Source organism: Chiloscyllium plagiosum, unplaced genomic scaffold (assembly GCF_037043375.1).
Source record: "Chiloscyllium plagiosum isolate Xiang-an unplaced genomic scaffold, Cpla_swu_hap1 HiC_scaffold_33, whole genome shotgun sequence".
Classification (NCBI taxonomy): domain Eukaryota; kingdom Metazoa; phylum Chordata; class Chondrichthyes; order Orectolobiformes; family Hemiscylliidae; genus Chiloscyllium; species Chiloscyllium plagiosum.
The window spans coordinates 25,381,703-25,394,047 of NW_028270171.1; the positions used below are offsets into that span (position 1 = coordinate 25,381,703).

Below are 12,345 nucleotides of genomic sequence, written 5' to 3' on the forward strand. Positions count from 1 at the left end.
ATAATAATGAGTCCACTTGAGATGCCAATTCCCATCAGACAGCAACCTTTTTCAGGTGGACCAGAAGAGGTAGAAGAAGACTACGCAAGGATTGCCTAATACTTTGCCTAATACGCAAGGATTGTCTAATACTTTGACTATAGAGCAGAATGCTGACATTCTAAGCTACTGAGATCACCTCAGAAGTCGATATGGTTCTTGTTGACTCGCCAGTCAGTGGGCAAGACCCCTATTGCCTGAATTAATTTCTAACCCTGTATAAGTTACAAAGTGTTTTGCAATATCCTGAAATCCCAGGCAGTATGTAAATTAAAAGATTTTTCTTGTTTTTTGTAGTTAGTTAGTCTGCTCACTGTTGAGAGTCATAGAGCCATACAGCATGGAAGCAGACTCTTTGGCCCAACTCGTCCATGTTGACTAGGTTTCCTAAACTGAACTAAACCCTATTGTCTGTGTTTGGCCCATATCCATCTAAATCCTTCCTATCCATGTACCTGTTCAAGTGATTTTTAGATGTTGTAATTGTACCCTTCCACTTCTTTTGGCAGCTTGTTCCATACACGCACTGTCCTCTCTGTGAAAAAGTTGCCCTTCAGGTCCCTTTTAAATCTTTCCCCTCTCACCTTAAACCTATGCTGTTTAGTTTTGGACTCCCCTGTCCTGGGGAAAAGACCTTGGCTATTTACCTTATCTGTGCCCCTCCTTATTTTATATGTTTCTATAAGTTCACCCCTCAGCCTCCTACGCTTAGAGAAAAAGGTCCCAGCCTACGTAGCCTCTCCTTATAATTCAAACCCTCGGTCTTGGTAACATCCTTGTAAATCATTTTTGCACCCTTTCCAGTTTAATAACATTCTTCCTCTAGCAGAGCAACCAGAATTGTATGCAGTACTCCAAATGTGGCCTTACCAATGTCTTATACAGCTGTAACATGACATCCCAACTCCTGGTAGAAAGTGAGGATTGCAAATGCTGGAGATCAGTCAAGAGTGTGGTGCTGGAAAAGCACAGCAGGTCAGGCAGCATCCAAGGAGCAGGGGAATCGATATTTCTGGCATAAGCCCTTCACCAGGAATTCGAACTCCAATACTCAATGCTGTGCCCGTTGGAGGCAAGCATGTTAAACACTTTCTTTACCACCCTGTCTACTTGTGATACCACTTTCAGGGAACTATGTACCTGCACCCCTAGGTGTCTCTGTTCTCTCTCTCTCACTGTCTACATCTCACATTCCTCAGTCAACTGGTTTAGTTGATCAAGACCACATTGTAATCTTAGATAACCTTCTTTACGGTCTACCAAACCACCAACTTTGGTGTCATCCACAAACTTACTAACCATGTTCATCCAAATCTTTTGTACAAATGATAAACCAAAGTGGACCCAGCACCAATCCATGCAACACATCATAGTCATAGACTTCCAGTCTGAACAACAAATCTCTACCACTATCCGTCTAAATCCTACCATCAAGCCAATTTTGTATCCAATTGGCTAGCTCCCCCTGGATCACAAGTGATCTAACCTTACTAACCAATCTACCATGTGGAACCTTGTGGAAGGCCTTACTAAAGTCCATGTAGATAATGGCTACTACTCTGTCTTCATCTATCTTCTTGGTCACCTCCTCAAAAAAATCTAATCATGTTTGTGAGACACAATTCCCCACGCAAAAAGGATAAGATTGTCCTTAATCAGTCCTTGCCTTTCCAAATTCATGTAGATCCTATCTCTTGGAATCCCCTCCAACAACCTACCCATCACTGACATTAGGCTCACCAGTCTAGTTCCCTGGCTTTTCCTTGCGGCCTTTCTGAAATAATGGCACAACATTAGCCACCCTCTAGTCTTCCGGCACCTCATCCATGGCTATCGACAGTACAGCTATCTCTGTTAAGGCCCCACAATTCTTCCCTAGCTTCCCACAATGTCCTGGGATACACTTGATCAGATCCCAGGGATTTACCTACCTTTATGTATTTTAATACTTGCAGCACTTCCTCTTCTGTAATCTGTTCTCTTTTCAATACATCACTATTTAATTCCCAGAGTGCCCTAGCTTCCATGCCTTTCTCCACAGTAAAGACTGATATGAATTTTTTTTAGGATCTCACCCATCTCCTGTAATTCCACACATAGACAGCCTCATTGATCTTTAAGGGGTAGTGTTCTCTCAATGGTTAATCTCCTCAATATACTCGTAGAATCTCTTTGACATTATCCGCCAAAGCTATCACAGGTCCCCATTTTAGTCCTCCTGATTTCTCTCTTAAGTATATCCCTACACCCACTATACTGCTCAAGGGATTCACTTGATCCCAGCAATCTATGCCCAACATATGCTTCCTCCTTTCTCTTTCTCATATCTCTAGTCATCTGGTGTTCCCTACTCTTGCCAGTCTTGCCCTTAACACCAGCAGGAACATGCTGTCCCTGAACTCTCGTTACCTCACTTTTGAAATTCCCACTTGCCAGATATCCCTTTACCCAATCAACTTTTCAAAGTTCCTGTCTAATACCATCAAAATTGGCCTTGCCCCATAATTTAGGACTTTAACTTGTGGACCAAGCCTATCCTTTTCTATAACTATTTAAAAACTAATAGTATTATCGTCATTGGTCCCAAAATACTCCCCACTAACAGCTCAGTCACTTGCCCTGAAATATTTCCCAAGAGGAGGTCCAGTTTTGCTCCTTTCATAGGAGAGCACCTACATATTGATTGAGAAAATTTTCTTGAAAACACTTAACAAATTCGTCCCCATCCAAGTCTTTAAGACTATGGTAGTCCCAGTCTATATTTGGAAAGTTAAAACTCCTGACTATTACAACCCTATTATTTTTACAGCCATCTCCAATCTTCCTACATATTTGCTCCTCAATTTCTCACTGACCTTTGAGGGGCTTATAATATAATCCCATCAAAGTGATCACCACCTTCTTATTTCTCAGTTCCATCCATGTAGCTTCATTAGATTAGTGTAAGATCAGCGTAGTTATGGTACTGAACTAGGAACTTAAAAGTTTACAGTTCAAAACTCAATTGAATAAATCTGGATGTTTGTGATCTGGCGAAATACAGACCATGAAAATTGTCATATTTGTGGCATGGGTCGACTGCTTTGTGAATGTCTGTTAGGGGAAGGAATCAGCCAATTCTTCCCAGTCTAGCCCACATTTGGTCTAGTCTACACAATATGATTGATTTAGTACCATCCTAATTGGTCAGCAAGTCATTCATTTTTTCAATACAAGATGACCCATCATTATTTTCTCAGTAATGAGGAAGGGTCAATACATATGGCTTTGTCAGAAATGCCCATGGCTGAAGAATGGTCTGAGAGTGGTTGGAAGTCTAGAGGTTGGAAAGTGTAGATGTGCAAAGGGACTTGGATGTCCTTGTCAATAAGTCAATGAAAGCTAGCATGCAAGAGGAATTGAGGACAGGAGTACTGAAGTCTTGTTTGAATTGTATGGAAGTTTAGTTAGATCGTAGCTAGAGAAACTGTGTGGAATTTTGGTCTCCTTATCTAAGGAAAGATATTATTACCACAGAGGGAACGCAACGAAGGTTTGTCAGACTTGCTCCCAGGTTGACAGGATGGTCCTATGCAGAGAATTTGGGTAAACTTGGGCCTATAGTCTCTAGACATTTGAAGGATCTTATTGAAATCTCCAAAATAATTAATGAGATAAATGCAGATGGATCTCCTAGTTGGAGAGTTCTAGAATCAGGAGACACAACTTAAAGCCAAGGGGGGTATTTAAGACTGAGGTGAGGAGACGTGCTTTTACCCAGAGGGTGGTGAATCTTTAGAATTCTCATTTAAAGTAAAGGTTAACAAAGCTTTGAAGATGATTATGAAACATCACAGTGAGAGTGTAGATAAAAGTCATTGAAGGGCTCTCTCAGCCATGATAGTATTAAATGACAGAGCAGGCCTGGTAGCTAAAAAGCATCCTCACATTCCTATGTTCCCATGAGATCTGACAGTATTTTAAGTGAGGCATGATTCCAGAAAAAAAAGCTTTAAGAGAGGATGGGCTGGAAAAGTAAATTATATTGACAAAGCATGTAATCTCATTGATTATTGAGAAAAAACAAAAGGACAGATGGCAAGCGTGTCATGGATAAAATTATGGATTATAATGGGCAAAAGCAACACTTCTGCAATTTATGGTGTTGTAAATAATGAAATAGCTAACTAGTTATAAAGTCATAAAGGAGGTGTGAGAAGGACATTAAAGTGAAGCAATTGAATAACAAAGCACACAAAGAAAGGTGTTCTGCAACACCAAGTGTAAGGATCAAACTCAGTCATCTCCACAGACGCAAAAAACGCTCATCGAAATGTGTAGTATTTAAACCACACAACTTCAGAGAACTTCAGGTGTGAGCACAATGGGATCAGACACAGCTTCTCGATTCTATCTGATAAATGTTGAGACATACAGGCGGATCAGATGGCAACTGTGTGATCTTAGATATGGAGCAGAACTTTAACAGCTTAATGGAGACAGGTTGCATTTGAACAGGAGCGTGATGTTATCCCAGCCATTTCCACATTTAACTCAGGGGTGGGATCTGTGTGAGTGAAACACTAGCCCTCTCCCCTCTGTTTTGAAGCTGTCGGGCAAGGAATTTCAAAACTTAAATTCCCTCTAGTAACCTGGGATTTGAATCCAGAATTGGTTCTGGACTCTCTGGTCATCATCTTTTTCTTTATCTACCCTGTCTCATCCTGTTAAAATTTTACAGGATTCCATGAGACTCCCCTCTTGTTTTTCTTAACTCTAGTGAATAGATCTAAATGATCCAGTTTCTCCTGTAAATCAGTCCCACCATGCCAGGAATCAGTCTGGTAAACCTTCTTTGGCATTCCTCAATAGTCAGAACATCTTCCTCAGATAAAGAAACCAAAATTGTACATAATACTCCAGGTGTGGTCTTATAAACCCACTGTATGGTTGCAGCAAGACATCCCTGCCCATGTACTTCAATCCTCTCACTATGATAGTCAACATTTGTCTTCTATACCACCTGCATGCTTACTTTTAACAACTGGTGTACAAGGACATCCAAGTCTCATTGTACCAACTCCTCCCATTTACTTACATTATACTGCATCTACAATCACAGAATCCCTACAGTGTGGAAGCAGGGCATTTAGCCCATCACGTCCATACTGACCCTCTGAAGATCATCCTGCCTAGACACAATCTCTGCCCCATCCCTGTAACCCTGCATTTCTCATGGCTAACCTACTTAACCTGCACATCTTTGGGTACTGTGGGCAATTTAGCATGGCCAATCCACCTAACCTGCAGATCTTTGGACTGTGGACAAAACCCGAGCACCCAGAGAAAACCCACGCAGACACGGGGAGATTGTGCTAACTCCACAAAGTCATCTGAGGTGGAATCGAACCTGGGTCCCTGGTGCTATGAGGCAGCAGTGCTAACCACTGAGCCACTGTGCTGCCCACCGTGCCACATTTCCCATATATTTGCTCACTTCCTTAAAACTGTACTGAACTTTCTCTGCATCCTTCTTATAACATAACCTCCCAGCCAGCTTTCTGACATCTGCAAATCTGGAATTATGACACACAGCTTCCTTGTCTAAATCATTAATGTACATTGTGAATAGCTGGGGTCCAAGCACAGATATCCCCAGTAGCCGACTTGTTACAGTTTGCCACTTGGAAAAAGACCCATTTATTTCTACTCTTTATTTCCCATCTGCCAATGAGTTCTCAATCTATTTCAGTACATGACCATTAAACCCATGCACTTTAATTCTGCATACTAATCTCTAATGTGGGACCTTATCGAAAGCCTTGAGGGAATTCAAGTAAATCCCATAAATTGGCTCATCCTTATCCACTTCCCTCATTACATCCTCCACAAATTCGAGCAGATTTGTCAAACACGTCTAGGAGAGTCCATGCTGATTCTGTCCAATCTTCTGACTATCTTCTAAGTCCTCTGTTATTATATCTTTTATAATAGGTTTTAGCAATTTTGCCATTGCTGATGTCCATATTTCACTGTTTTCTCCCTTCTTAAATAGTTGGGTTACATTTACTACCTTCTAATCCATAGGAACTATTCTAGAGTCTGTAGAATTTTGGAAAGTGATCATTAGCACATCTGCTATTTCTAGGCCACTTGCTTCAACACTCTGGCATGAATACAATCAGGCCCAATGGACTTATCTGCCTTTAATCCACTAGTTTCCCGAATACCATTTCCCTACTAATATTAATGTATTGCTGTTCCTCCTTCTTATTAGACTGTGAATTTTTCTTCATGATGTTATTTGTGTCTTTTCTTGTGAAGACAGAAATAAAGTATGTATTTAATTGCCTTGTCATCTCTTTATCCCCATTATAAATTCCCCTGTTTCTGACTGTGGGGGACCTATATTAATCTTTACTAATCATTTTCTTTTAACATATCTATAGAGGTTTTACTATTGATCTGTATGTTCTTTGCAAGCTTACTCTCATACTCTGTTTTCCTCTATTAATCAATCATTCCAGACAGTAACTTTTCCTCACTCATCTCTTAACATAAGGACCATAACTACCTATTTGATTCTTAGGTTTAGTGAGAAAAATCCTGAAGATGAGAAACTTGGAGGTGATGACGAAGATTTTTGTTTCACCTAGAGAGTGGTAAATCTACAGAATTCTCAACCCCAGATAACGAAGGCTCCATCGTTGAATATAGTCAGGTTGACTAGCTACCTGGTGAAGGAGCAGCACTCTGAAAGCTTGTACTTCCAATTAAATCTGTTGGACTATAACGTAGTGTTGTGTGATTTTTAACTTTGTCCGCCTCAATCCAACACCGGCTCCTCCACATCATCTCAGAAATGACAAAGGCATCAAGGAGGGCTTCAGCAACGAGCAGAGTCATATAGTCATACAGAAAAGGCCCTTCAAGTCTGCAATGACAATAACTACCACTAAAGGTGCGCTAATCCCAATTGCCTGCATTTGTCCCATATCCTTGAATGTTATATTTCAAGTGCTCATCCAAATCTTTTTTAAATGTTGTAAGGTATCCAACCTTTACTAGCATCACAGACAGTGCATTTCAGATTCTCACCACCCTCTGAGTGAAAAGGGTTTTACTCAAATCGCCTTTGAATCTCCTGCCTCTTACCCTACAAGGTGCTCCCTTGTGATGGATCCCTCAACCAAGGGGAACAGCTGCTCCCTAATCACCCTGTCCATACCCTCATAATCTTATACATCTCAATCATATCCCACCCCCCCATCCCCGCCACCTTCTCTGCTTTAAAGAAAACAGTCCAAGCCTGTTTAGTCTTGCCTTATAGCTCAATTGCGCCATCCCAGGCAACACCCTGTTGTACCTCCTCTGTACCCCCTCTAGTGCTATCACATCCTACCTGTAGGGAGGTGAGCAGAACTGCACATCGTACTCCAGTGGTGTCCTGACCAACCCTGTCTACAACAGCAACATTACCTCCTTGCTCTTATTCTTAATGCTACAACTGATGAAAGCAAGTGTCCCATATGCCTTCTTAACTATCCTATTCACATGCTTGGCTGACTTCAGGGATTTATGAATAATTATCCCACAATCCTTCTGTTACCCTAAGCTACCGAGCGTCCTGCCATTCATTAAATACTCTCACATCTTGTTTGTTCATTCAAAGTATATCACCTTGCACTTATCAGGATTAAGTACTATCTGTCATTGCTCTGCCCATCTCACCAACCAATCTATATCTTCCTGTAACCTACAATCATCTTCTTCATTATTAATCACTAATCAGCTGGGATATTGTGTAAGGACAGGGTCAGAGATCAAAGTCAAATGAGCTCATTCTCTATCTGCCCCTGTGAAAAATAAGCAATTGGGTGAGGTCAGAAAACAATTATTGAACTTATCGATCTTGGTGTCGTTTGCAAACTTGCTTAACATTCCCTTCTTATTTTCATGTATATCATTCTATTACTAGGCCAGTTTCTGATCCGTCTTGCCAAATTTTCTTGAATTCCATGTGCTTTAGTCCATGTGATTTAACCCAATCAGTTTCCCATATGGAAGGTTTGCTAAAATCCATGTAAACTACAACAACTGAACTTTCCTCACACATAAGAACTTGATCACATTTTCGAAAAATTCTAGATGGGTGGGGCTTGAGGTTACGCAGCATTAAGATGTCGAAGCAGGGAGTCTTGCTGGTCAAGAGGGTCTAGTAAAGTGCTAACATTGCAAATTAGCTAATTCTGTTTGAGACTTTGGCTAGAAGGGAGATGGAATTGGTAGCCTCTTGGTGGGTAAAGACGATGCTTCAGCCTTTCCAACACACATCTAGCTCAGTGGGGGATGGCACAGTGGCTCAGTGGTTAGCACTGCTGCCTCACAGTACCAGGGACTTGGGTTCGATTCCAACCTTGGGCGACTGTCTGTGTGGAATTTGCATATTCTTCCCATGTCTATGTGGGTTTCCTCCGGGTGCACTGGTTTCCTCCCACAAGTCAAAGATGTGCAGGTTAGGTGAATTGGCTATGCTAAATTGCCCATAGTATTCGGGGATGTGTAGGTTAGGTGCATTAGTCAGGGGTAAATGTAGAATAATAGGGTAATGAAGTGGGTTTGGGTGGTTTACTCCCCGGAGGGTCGGTGTGGACTTGTTGGGCCAAAGGGCCTGTTTCCACACTGTACGGCTTCCATGGCTGCAGAATGACTGAGTGAGAGAGAGGGGAAATGGCCCAGATTTTGCTGTCAGAATAAACTCACCATTTACCTCCCTGATTTTTGACCACAAACATGTTATGGGTGTAGGATGGTATCTTACATTATTCAAGAACCTGATCCAAAGCAATGCAAAAAAAACCATTGAGAGTCTTCCAACAGACTTCTCATCACTGAGAAACACAGGTTAGATCAGGAAGTTTAAGGCAGTAAATGTAAATCAGACTTATATCATGTATCCGAAATGAAAAAAGATTAGGGAAGACAAATGTAATTAAGGGAAGAAAGGGAATGAAAAAGGTTAAAACTTCAAAATTAATTTAAAATTTGTATTTTAGAACTATAAGCTTTCTGGCAGAAATTATCACTTATCATGTCTTCAGAAGTTCACTTACTCTTGAATGTGACAACCCTGAACTTTTTAGACATGTTTAGTTCGCAACTAGTGGGTAGAAGAACCACAGGTTCTCACTATTGTTTCGATTTCTATGTTGTTTCTGTTGGTGAAGACTGTTACAGTGCATTCTGTGGTAAAGCACAGGATCACTGACAGCATCTGCTAGATTTCCTTATTTATCTGCGGATGTAGATAGTTGCTGTCCAATTTATTCCCATGCATGAGTTGAATAGTTAGTTTTAAAGTTATTTATAATGCAAAATCTGGGACAGTGTAATGTATGGCTTTGGTTATTGCTATGTAGATGTTGTGATGATGTTAGAAGCCTGGTGGAATGAGATCAGGGTCTAATTGGAGAAGCTGAGCTCAAAGAAGGCACAAGCTGAGCTAGGAAAGAAATTAGAGGAAAACACTTGTTCCTGGCTACGGTAGGGAGAAGCACTTGAACATTGGGATTGGCTAACAGAAAAATATAAAATGATTATAAAATCATGAGGGGCATGGATAGGGTAAATAGACAAAGTATTTTCCCTGGGGTAGGGGACTCCAGAACTAGAGCGCATAGGTTTAGGGTGAGAGGGGAAAGATGACCTAAGGGGCAACATTTTCAAGCAGAGGGTGGTGCGTGTGTGGAATGAGTTGCCAGAGGAAGTAGGTGGAGGCTAGTACAATTGTAACATTTAAAAGGCATCTGGATGGGTATATGAATAGGAAGGGTTTGGTGAGATATGGACTAGGTGCTGGCAGGTGGGACTAGATTGAGTTGGGATATCTGGTTGGCATGGATAAGTTGGACCAAAGGGTCTGTTCCATGCTATACATGTCTATGACTCTATTGGGTTAGCATGGATCAACTCCAATCAACTTCTAAATGTCATTCACTGACATTGCTGGGATGTGTTCTTTGGAATATTAGGTAAGGACAGAGTCAGAGGCCAAAGTCAAATAAGCTCATTGTCTGTGTGCCTGTGAACAATCAGCAATTGGGTGAGATAAGAAACCAATTATTGAACTTTTCAATAGTGGAGAAAAGAGCAGGTTTATTTATTGATTGATTTATTTTAATTTAACAAGTGAACAGCAGAGACATGGAAAGTCTGAATAATTAACAGAAATTGTGAGTGTATCGTACAATGATACATGAAAGGACCAAGACTTGACAGAGGCCAACACTTTCAACAAGTCAATATACTTTCAAACTTTGACAACAAATTGCATCAGGAGACTAGAGCTGTCCAGTCACTTTAATATGTTAGCATAACTGTAATGACAAGCTATTTAATTATTACAGGGGGGAGGGGAGAGGATGAATACTGAATCTAATGTCAGCTTAAACCAATGGTTATCTACAAACTCATTCTGCACCCAGCAACCAACAATCTGTCTTCAATCTCCATATAGATGCAATGGTCAAGAAGGCACAACAACACCTATTCTTCTTTATGGGGCTTAGGAAATTTGGCATGTCTGTAAGGACCCTCACCAACTTTTACAGATGGACCATAGAAAGCATTCTATCTGGGTGCATAATGGCCTGGTATGGCAACTGCTCTGTCCAAGACTATAAGAAACTGCTGAAAGTTGTGCACACAGCCCAGACCATCATGTAAGCCAACCTCCCATCCATGGACTCCGTCTACACTTCTTGCTGCCACGCAGAGAGGCTGCCAATATCATCAAAGACTCCTTCCATCTGAGTAATACTCTCTTCCAACTTCAGCCGTTAGGCAGAAGATACAGAAACTTAAACACACATACCAGCAAGTTGAAGAACAGCTTCTTCCCTGCTGTTATTGGACTGCTGAATGAAACTCTCTAATTTCAAATCTCATGTTGACCTTTGTGTGCCTTGGTCTGTCTAAACATCCTACGATTTGTATGTCCTTGTATGTTATGATCTGTCTGTACTGCATGCGAAACAAAACATTTCACTGTGCTTAGGTATATATAATAATAAATCAAATCAAATCACTCAAGAGCGACCAAGATCGGGAAGCGACGACAATGTTCTCTTTCTGTTCCTGATGCAGAGGAACCAACATTTCTTGTAATGTTGGAACCATGCTTTAAGTCAGAGATGTGCTTTGGTTTTTTTTAGATTAGATTAGATTTCCCACAGTATGGAAGTCGGCCCTTTGGCCCAACAAGTCCACACCGACCCTCCGAAGAGCAACCCACCCAGACTTATTCCCCTACATTTACCCCTGACTAATGTACCTAAACAATATGGACAATTTAGTATGGCCAGTTCACCTGACCTGCACATCTTTGGATAGTGGGAGGAAACCGGAGCACCCGGAGGAAACCCACACAGACACGGGGAGAATGTGCAAACTCCACACAGACAGTTATCCAAGGTGGGGATTGAACCTGGGTCCCTGTTAAAGCTGAAGAAAATCTTTGAGCTGGAGAGTGTGGAATTTTCAGATTCGTATGGTGTAGTGAGTTACCTGAGTCAATTTCAAGAATTCATGATTGGAATTGAATGTGCTGTGTAAATGACGAGCACATACATTATATGTGGCACATTTAATCACTTGATACATCGATCTACTGCTGAAATTACAAGCAAAATTATGTTTCCACTTGTATCTCCAGAGTTACCAAAGTCTGCTGGCCAACTGTTTCCTGGTTACATTGAGATGTAGAAATGAATTTGTTCCATTGATTTTCCAAACTGTCATTAACAGGACACCAGATAACAACAGATGGAACAATTCGATCGAGAAACCAACTAAAAGCCAATAAATAAATGATATTGTACCTGCTTCCTCCCCAGGCCCAATTACAATTTCACTCCTGTTGTTTGTCTGGTATTATTCTGAAAAAAAAAATGGAAAATAGGACTTGCATTTCATGGAGCACATTCAGGACCATCAGGTGTCTCAAAGCACTTTATGGCCAATGAAGCACTTTTGAAACATTCTCACAGTTATAATGTAGGAAATAAAGCAGTCGGTTTGGACAAAGCAAGCACCCACAAATATAATTATGTAAAAAATAGGAGTTCGAAGATACTTTTCTGCCTTTTGAGCTCACTCTGGCATTCAATAAGATCATCGTGGCTGATCTTATCATTTTTCTGCACTGTTCCTGTTGTCCCCTTGATGCTTTTATATTGAAATCCATCTCTGTCAGTCTTGGACATAACAACTAAGCCTCCACAATCCTCTGAGTAAAGAATTCCAAAGAATCATCAACCCCTGAATGAA

General features: G+C 41.0%; 1 protein-coding gene across 1 annotated transcript in view; it reads right to left on the reverse strand.

Annotated features, from left to right (window-relative positions):
- LOC122542318 (guanylyl cyclase C-like) overlaps positions 1–12,345 on the reverse strand; it is a 193,643-nt gene that overhangs the window by 175,844 nt on the left and 5,454 nt on the right. Inside the window, exon 2 of the mRNA XM_043679963.2 lies at positions 11,898–11,954. The gene's annotated coding sequence lies outside the window, so the exon portion shown is untranslated. The remainder of the gene's footprint in view (positions 1–11,897; positions 11,955–12,345) is intronic.